Source organism: Xiphophorus hellerii, chromosome 10 (genome assembly GCF_003331165.1).
Source record: "Xiphophorus hellerii strain 12219 chromosome 10, Xiphophorus_hellerii-4.1, whole genome shotgun sequence".
Lineage (NCBI taxonomy): Eukaryota > Metazoa > Chordata > Actinopteri > Cyprinodontiformes > Poeciliidae > Xiphophorus > Xiphophorus hellerii.
Window position 1 is genome coordinate 6,309,367 of NC_045681.1, and position 9,897 is coordinate 6,319,263.

The 9,897-nt window shown below is 33.8% G+C and overlaps 1 protein-coding gene across 2 annotated transcripts in view; it reads right to left on the reverse strand.

Moving 5' to 3' along the window:
* The window catches only part of dnmbp (dynamin binding protein), a 67,266-nt gene extending 62,472 nt beyond the window's left edge, over positions 1-4,794 (reverse strand). Inside the window, exon 1 of one of the 2 annotated variants that reach the window (XM_032573541.1) lies at positions 4,502-4,794. The gene's annotated coding sequence lies outside the window, so the exon portion shown is untranslated. The remainder of the gene's footprint in view (positions 1-4,501) is intronic. The other variant, XM_032573542.1, reaches the window with a different exon arrangement.
* Between the last annotated feature and the right edge of the window lie 5,103 nt (positions 4,795-9,897).

A 9,897-nucleotide genomic window follows, 5' to 3' on the forward strand; every position in this document is an offset into this window, starting at 1 on the left:
AAAGTCATAAAAATAATTTTCTGTGAAGATGTTTGATGTTAATCAGGCAACTTTTTAAAAAAAATAGTGAGCAGAAAATAAGGCTGAATGTTTTACAGCAAAGCTGTTCTGCTTTATCATTTTCACCTTTCAACTTTTGTTTGTTGTAGATTTGGAAACAAATACAAAATCTGAGAATGAAGATAAGCTTCTATATTCTGAAAAGAATACACAGATACACCTCTGTTTGCAACTACTAATGTTACATATGCTAATGGATAATATAATTTGAACATTTGAACTAAATCCTGCTCTGAAAAAAGAAAACAGACTTTAAAACTTGAAAAAATGAATTCATTTGTTACAAGTAATCAAATTAACCTTATTCGAGTAAATGTATTCAGTTTTCACTTTCAACAAATGTAAATAAATTAAGTTTGACTAACTTAATTTGACTATATGCTCCATTTTCTTTTTTGCAGTCAAATCAAAATCAAATCAAATTTTATTTGTATGGCACATTTCAGCAGCAAGGCATTTCAAAGTGCTTTACATCATATCAAACACAGAAACACAATGCAACATAGAATCAACAATCAAAAAACGGCATTAAGTCAAGTTCCATCAATAAATTTGTAATTGATTACGTTTCAAATACAATCCAGAACAAGTGGGTTTTTAGTTTGCAGTGTGGTTAGCAACAACTGCTCTTTCACACAAGGTGTGACATTGACTCAGCTCTGCTGCTAAGAATATTTAATACCAGCTAGATACTCAGGAAAAAAAATAAGTTGACTGCAGGGTTTCCCACAGTGTGTAATAAGCCTGGCGGGTTACCAGGCTTTACTTGTGCCCCCACCAGGCTGAGAATTGTTTATTTATTTTAGTTTTTTTTAAACTATTGCCATTTTTAAGGCTTTATAGTTGATGTTTAGGTATTACTCTTCCAGTTTTCCAATAATGCAAAACTATCAGGTGATATTTTCAAATTTGCTGTCAACTTTAAACATTTTTTAATTCAAAAACATGGCGGCCGGCTGGATGAATGGCTGCCCAATCGCCCCGAGCACCGGGTTTAGCAAGTTTTCTGGGGGAAACCCTGAACTGCTTTCCTTAATTATAGATCTTGTTCACATTTTATGGGTCAGAGCTTTACAAAACATACAAGTTGTAAAAGGAGCCACAAAAAACTGTAATTGTTACAGCTTTCTTAAAATAAATCCTTTCAGACGTAATACATAAAAAAATATAATTCAGATACTGTTAGTGACATAAATAACATTTTGTGAACTATAAACTATTTTATAACGGCAGAGTGTAAAATGTTTTAAAGTATTGTCATTTATTTATCTAAACACATCTGTTGATTAATGATACTTGGTTACTAGCTCTCAACTTGTCAGATTTTAATTAAATCAATGCAAACATACCAACTAGTTCAGTTGTCGTCTGATTAATTAAAAACAATGCAAGTCTGAAAAACGTAAGGCAGAGAGGAGAGCAGTTGAAGTACAGTGACATGTATGCATTCATAACATTTAGAATAAAAAGTAAAAAAAAAAATGTATATATAAACTAGTTTCATGAACAACATAAAAACGTCTAAGTTAATTCAGCAAATAGAGTTTTTCACTACCCGTTTCCATGTATTTTCAGTAACTGACAACATCTTTTTTACTTTAACTGGAACTTTTGTTTAGTATGTAAAGATGAACTACATCTGTTTAATCTCTGAGTTGCACAAAACAGCACAATTTATCAGATTTATTAAACAAACAACTATACAGTGCTAGTGAGACATGTAATGCACACAAAGGTAAACACTGATCTCATATTTCTTCACTACTATGTTCAGATATCTGACCCCGTTAGTCTTTAATAATTCAGTGTAAGAAATGCATTAAAAACCTTTACGAGTTGCTGAAGAACAGAGGTGAGGCTGAATCAAACTGTTTTATGGTAAAACTCAGATACCTGCTCTTAGCTCTTAGCTTGTTCTAACAGTTAAATAAACATAAACAATATTTCTGGCTAATTGTGTCAGCAAACATTTGAACAACAAAGTCTTATCATGTCTCACTTTGAACATAACTTACATTTTGAATCTAGCAGTGTGTTTTTCTGTGTTTATGTCATGCAACACTGTCAGCAAAACCCACATAAATCCTTAAAATTAACAGCCAGGAAACAAACATCTCTCTACTGTTCTCTCCTCCAGCATCCTTTGTGAAGCTAAAGGTGTTCCCCAAGGTTCAGTTATCGGGCCAAGAGAAAATAGAAAATAGATTGGTACTGGATTAAAACACAGAGGACGGGAAAGGCAGAGCGACTGATTCCTCTAAAGCCTTTTCTTCATCTCATTAAAAGGGTCGTAAACTATTGGAAAAAATACACATTTGAAACTGCGACATTTCAAAACCTTGACAATGGTAATCAACCCACACTTATGCTACATCATTGGTCAATACTTTTATGTTGTTTATACCAAATTCTGACCCTTCCTTAAACTCTCGCAGCTGAAACCGACTCTCATTGAACCAAGCAATGTTTTTACAATCTGGTAACATTCAGTTTTGGTGAGCTCGTGTGAATTGTAGCCTCAGTTTCCTGCTCTTAGCTGACAGAAGTGGCACCCAGTGTGGTTTTCTGCTGCTGTAGCCCATCTGTTTCAAGTTACGACGTGTTCTGCGTTCAGAAATGGTATTCTTCAAATCTTGCTTATAACAAGTTGGTTAATTAAGCAGTTATTGTCTTTCTTTGATCGCCATCCATCTGCCAGTCTAAATCCCCGTTCTCTGCCACGCTGATGTTCAGTTTGAACTTTTGCAAGTTGTCTTCACCACATTTTAATACTTATTAATGTATTTAGTTGCTGCTATGTGATTGCCTGATTCGGGGTTTGTGATAAATAGACCAGATTTATCTGAGAAGATGGTCATTAAATGCAAGTCAGAACAGTGTTAAAGGTGGGTGTCACAATATAAGCGTTTCAAATCAGTCAATATCAATAATTACTGATTACTTTTTTTTGTTTTAAATATCTGAAAAACCAAACTGGTGGCGTGACTTTCCTGTTTCCTCCACAGTTTTCACTCCATGACGTAATTGTTTATTTTAAGCCGTTATGAGACACGCTAGCAAAAATTGAAACTGCTGCTGCGCAAGTTACCCAACAGGTTGTTGCTAGGTAACTAAAGAGTGAGTGAGTTGCTAGGTAACCAAAGAATGAGTGAGTTAGTTGATGCCACCAATTTTGCTTAGCTGGCTTTGAGAGGTTGGACGGCTAAAGTCTTTCCTCTGCCTACATCCCCCAGAATGCTGTGCGGTTCTGGATTGGAGTTCAGTGAAATTACTCAATATTCTATCATATACATTATCTATTGAAAATGATCATCATGTGTCTATCACTATATATGGATTGTTGTTGATATATTGTCCAGCCCTAGGTGGGCACAAGTTATAGAGCATCTGCACATTACAGATACATTTTTGTTTTTTTGTCACCCTTTAATGTTTCTGGTTATCAAACACAATTGAGCATAATAAAATAAGTTGGACAAATAAAACCTCAACTGCTCACTCAACTTATTAAGACAAAAAATTGTGCTGTAGTCCAGTTATTATTTGAGCATCTGAGATGTTAATGAAGGTTTATTATTATACTAGCATCAGCAAATGTCAGGATGTAAAAAAAAAGTAAAAGCAAGCAGTTATTATTAGATTTATAGCTAAATCCTAAAGGAAACTCCGTGGATGCAGAGAGAGAAACAGGAAGTTCAAACTATTTCTTCCACCAATCATAATGGCCACGGATCATATCCCCTACTCCAGCGTCTCAAAAGGACTTAAAGAGGCGCAGCAAAAGTAAATGAGGTGGATTGCCAGTGATTGCCAACAACTGACAGTGTCATCCAGGACACATTACTATGAAATATTGGCTCTGCTGCCTAGCTATTGAGCTGTTAGCATGTCATTGCACTGACATGCTAACATCACCATCCACAAATCTCTCAAGACACTTAAATAATAGGAATTATGACATATCATTGATAATAAAGTACTTTTAAACTGAATTGAGACAAAACTGTTTCTCACTGCACTGCATCATACTATACACAACTACCATATAACACTAATTTTTAATTAATCCACTGACTGTATGCAACTAGCTGATCTGAACTATAAGGTTTAGGTGTTTGTGGTTAGAGTTGGTGTGAGACTGTGTTCATAATTTAACAACTGACAGCAGAGGCCACAGCTGACACCCAGCAGGGTGATTTCTCTGTCTGCAGCATTAGTGCTGTTCACTCCCATTCACCTCACGCCATTGATCCGTCCAGGATCCGTCCAACACAGGATGCAGAACAAACTATGTCTGCTGCGCATTTACTTCAGCAGAAGAAGAAGAAAAAAACAACGTGAAAATGTCCACCAAGCTGAAGCTGTTCTTGTTAAAAGAAAGAAAAAAAGAACCACGTCGTTCATCCTGGGTTTGGGTTACGGTTTTAGTAGCTTTTCTTACCTGTGAGTTGTTTCTGTTGGAGTCCCTGGATCCGGCCGTTAGACCCAGTCAGACTAGATATCCAACTTCTTCTTCAGGCCGGTGATGTGAGGAGGTGGTGGTGGTGTTGTGGCAGTTGCCTCCCCTCAGCGACACAACTTTTTTTTTTCAGCAGCTACGCGTCTCCACGGATTGAACCGAGCCGCGTCTCCCTGGACGAACCCGCAGGCTCAAGAGAGCATGGCGACGGAAGAAGGTGGCCCACGGTGATCCACGGGTGACTGTCGGGTCTCCGTACGGGGAGCTGTCATCACGTTTCACACGGGACAAGCCGTTGCGAGCTGTTCAGCTGTTCCCGTGCCTTCATACAAACAACGCCACCCACATTTACAGAGAGGTGCCCCGCGCATGCCTGAATAAAAAGAAAAAAAGGGGGGGAAAAAGCACGAGGTTTGTACGAACCGATTATTACCTAACAAAATAATAATTTTTGGTATTCATTACATTAATAAAGTATATTTTCTTTATCAAGCTAAGTATCAGTTTGAACTACATTTTCATTTACTTTATTTTCTATTGATTTAAATGCACATTGTTTTCTATGGAAGCCCGTTTCCGCCACTCTGTTAAAAAAAAAAAAATATCTCATTATAATAATAACTCCAAATAATGAGATAGTAACTCAAAAATAATGAGATAGTAACTCAAAATAATGAGATAGTATCTCATTATAATGAGATAGTAACTCAAAATAATGAGATAGTAACTCAAAATAACGAGATAGTAACTCAAAATAACGAGATAGTAACTCAAAATAATGAGATAGTAACTCAAAATAACTCATTATTTTGAGATAGTATCTCATTATAATGAGATAATTTATTTTTATTTTTTTTAACAGAGTGGCGGAAACGGGCTTCCACAGTTTTCTAAGCTTACCTGCTCACCTGAAGAAATTTGTTGGGTTCCCTGTATTTACTTTTATTTTATTGGATGTACAAATTAACTTATTGCCTAAGATTTTTTTTTAAAGGAATTATGCGGATCTTAATGATTGCATCTGGAGAAAACTCACTATGAAACAGCTGAATAAAACTACCCAGATAAGACAGAGGAAATAGAAATAGAGAGGCGTACAATGACCAGCATGAGTTCAGTGAAATACACCATAGCTACATGCAAGAACAACAACTGTGTTTTATTTCTGGGTTGTTCTGTGTCCTGTTCCTGAGTATAATATGAATTACATTCTGTATACTACTCTAACAGGTTTAAATGTCTCCTTATATGCTCTTTTTATTGTTTTTATCGTGTTAAAGCATCCAATAGCTTCTCTATCAAATGCTACAGAGCACATGATTCTTTACAAGATGATTTAATCTATTCAAAATCACAAAATACTCAATTTAAAGCCTTAGTTTACTCACCTTGCACACATAATCTGATATTAGCTCTGAGGTTAGCATTACAAATTACATGATGCAGTAAAACTGTTTATTTATTTTTTTAAATTTAAGTTCCCGCAGTAATTTTAATCTAAAAACAATGATTGAACATGCTGATTGTGATGTAAAATTTGCACAGACAGCGTGATTGCTTATTTTCTGGCAGAATGAAGAAAACCCAGCATGAACATTTCCTCAGTTTATTACATAATTTATGCACAACTCAGTACATTCTGGAGCTGTCCAGTCACATTACACCAAAAGATGTCCACAGTCATTTTAGGAAGTAGCCTGACATAAGACATGTGATATGTACATTCTCTTGTGCTGCAAAGCTCAATAATTTCAGTGGGATAGTGACTAAAGCATTTAGAGTTGTCACAGCTTGGAGGTTTTAGCTTGTAAAAGTCTACGACAAGCGTAAACGTAGTTAACAAGAACACCATTGTGAATAGGTTTTCTTTATTTTACTGTCCTCTCCTTCATGGCTTTCTTCTCTTGCACTGTCATTTGAAGTGGCTGTGGCCACTTCAAATGACATAATTAGCTTTAAATCATACTTTTAAATCATACTTTTATGGAAACATAATCACAGCCCCTGCAGAAAGGATTACAGGTTTAGAAAGTACGTGTCTTTTTCTACCCACTGTTCATTCTGTGTTGTGGTGTGAAAAGTTAAATCAAGTTTTTCTTTTTTTTTTTTTTTGCTGCGTCTGCAGTACTGACAGCTTCCTCATATGCGATCCTGTACATCCAGAACAATGGCAGGAAATAAGGGTGGCGAGATGCGGCTGCCTTGAAGAGCGGGCGAGGAAAAGGAAAACAGATACAGGAGAATTTCCATTAGTCCATAAAAACAAAGGAGGTTTTTATTCATTCTGATTCTATTTTAAATGTAAATTACTTAGGATTTTTTATTTGTGTCTGGGAATGTTGCCCAAAAAAGTGTCCATCTGCATCAACCGCCTGTCAGGTTTGGTCCATCAGAGGGACGCAAATTAAAACTCAGGTCAATGTTATTAAATAAAGTCTCCAGACACACCAATCAATTTGATGTTAAATTAATTTTTGTTGTTGTTTTATTGTAATATTCTGTACTGTATTTCAACAAAGAGGACCAGACTGAGCTGATTATTTAAGGTGAAATGTTACAGAACTGGGTATTCTAAACATAAACACAAAATGTAACTATAAATAGATAGATAGATAGATAGATAGATAGATAGATAGATAGATAGATAGATAGATAGATAGATAGATAGATAGATAGATAGATAGATAGATAGATAGATAGAACTATATGTATAGTTTTTATGATAATAATTCTTATTATTACTATAGATATTATATTATCTATAGTAACAGAATATGTATATTATTATAGATTTAATAATAATATGTGTTATTATTATCAATATAATATAATATTATAATTTTATATTATTATTATAATAACAATAGTAATAATAATAATAGCAGTTATTATTAACATATTTAATAAGAAAAATGTCTTATTATTACTATGCAATAATTATTACTATTGTTATTATATAATAATTACTATTATTTAAAAAAATAATAATTATCATTACATTTTTATTATTTCTAAGATTATTGATAATAAGGTTGTCATAATATTAATAATTCTTTTATATTAAAATTATAATAGTTACTACTACTATTACTACTAATAATAATACTAACTAGAATTATACATTTTTATTTTATTTTGTATTTTTTTTCCTTTCTTCATTTGATGAATTGTCAGTTTTTTGTGCATCCTCAGTATAAATAGTTTTTCAACAGACTTGAGTATTATTTTTCTAGTTTAGTTAATCATTATGACAATTGCTAATTAAAAAAAAGAAAAAACAAAACAATAAAAAAATAAAATGATGGATTATTGTTATTCATTATTTTACTTTTAAATTGAATATCAAAGTTTGCGGTTTCTATACGCTGCTCTCTAACTGTTATATACTTCCAAATACATTTGTAACAGTCAAAAGCTGTTGTCTGTTAATTGTTTTACTTGTCTTCACATTTATCTTTGAAATATTCAGCTGACGTTACTCTCCTTACTCATTACTGACTCATCAACAAAGAAACAAAGTCTTATCACAATGCATTATCTCCTTGTTTCAATACATTTTAAGGCTCCAAGCAAACCCAGGATTTCTGAAACTGCATCACTTGCTCCATCAACTCTGAGTCAACCACAGTGGGTAGAAAAGTGTAGAGAGTCACGACTGTCAGACGCCGGTGGGCTTCATTGACGCCACTTTCGGCCAAGTTTACACAAAGCGTGACCTCATGTTCACACACAGACTCAGATCTGAGTGAAACGACTGCTCTGTCCGTTTTCACAGTGGCCACTTTCATCTCAGGGCATTATGTGGGTCTATTGTTTTGTCTCAATATTGCTGCGAGTGGAGCGTCACTCTGATGCTCAGTCAGAATACATCAGCTCTCAAACAATAACTCTGCTGTTTGGTTTCACGGAGAGGCATCAGCTGTTGAAATATGCATCAGTAGGTAAAAAAAGAATGAAATTTGCTTAATTTATGTCAAAAATTCATATTAGTAATGACAATGAATGACTAATGTCAATGTTATTTATTGTAAATGCTCCTCGGATGACTTTAGCTCACTTTATAAGCAGGTATTATAAATTGTACTCAATTTACAACTAAAACTACAGTTATATATTTATAATATTACATTTTTAAATGGCAGCGGGTTCATGAGTGCGCTTGTCTGTTTCAGGGAAAGGTCACAAATTCAACGAGTGCCCATAAGAGTTTGCTTTTCCTCTTTCTGGTGCGCAAGAGAGGCTATTATTGCTCTGCAATGGTTTCAAATGACTGGAAAAAAAGATTAACCACATTTAGAGATGCACCAATTAATCAAAATCAAATAACTATCTTCACACCTGTGAAAAAAAATCCGAAAATATTCTTTTTTTTCCAAGTTTTGTGCAATATGTAATGAGTGTCATACAAAAGTCATTTTTATTTAAGCCTATATAATCTTTCAAGAAAATCAACCACACATTCATTTCTTTTACTCTATAACCTGTTATATTTTGTTGGTTTTAAAAAAAAAAAGCTTACATATATACATGTATGTGTTATCCTTAGAAAGAAAAACAAAGTCTGCAGGTCAGAAATTTAAAAAAAAAATAATGAAGAAACCCCATCATTTAAAGAGTCATGCTGTAATTTTTTCCACCAAATCAAAGTTTTCTGATTATCTACAACCAATAAAATTAAGATCTTTAAAATGAAAGATAAAAACAGGAAAAGGGACCAATTATAAACCCCATCATCAGCCCTCCTTTTTCCCTCATTACTCAAAACATTATTAATAACCCTTTGATCAGATCCTAAACCTAAAAAAACCCCAACAAATTTAACGTTTCCCTTAAATGTGTGCTATAAACTCCTTAATTCAAATTTATTTGCACCATCATTTGCTGCCACCTACTGGAAGCAAAGGATCAGTATTGTAAGTAACAATAAACATATTTGTATTTTGGCACTTCTGTCCCTCCATAAATATTGACACCACAGGAGCTGCGATTAATTTACACCCTGTAAACCCAAAGATTACAATCTACCAAATCAACCATTGGGGTTTATGGAAAATAGTTTGTAATTTTAATAAGAATGCGAATTTATTACCTCTAGTGCAAATAAAGGTTCCACAACAAAAAGCATGGTGAGAGATTAAGGAAATAATTTAGAAATTAGTTAGAGGTCGCTACAACTTTTCTCTCTCTTTTTTTTAGATCAGTAATGTGTGTTATCAATTTCAAAATTATGTTGAGAATTCAGGCAGTTTTATTCTTAATGTTTATATTGCATCTACTTATAATTTTGTATATTTCTAAATGCAAAACACATTTATATTCCTTTCACAAATATGAATATGAAAGGAGAATCAGTGAAAAAATAAATCAGAGCTGGTAGA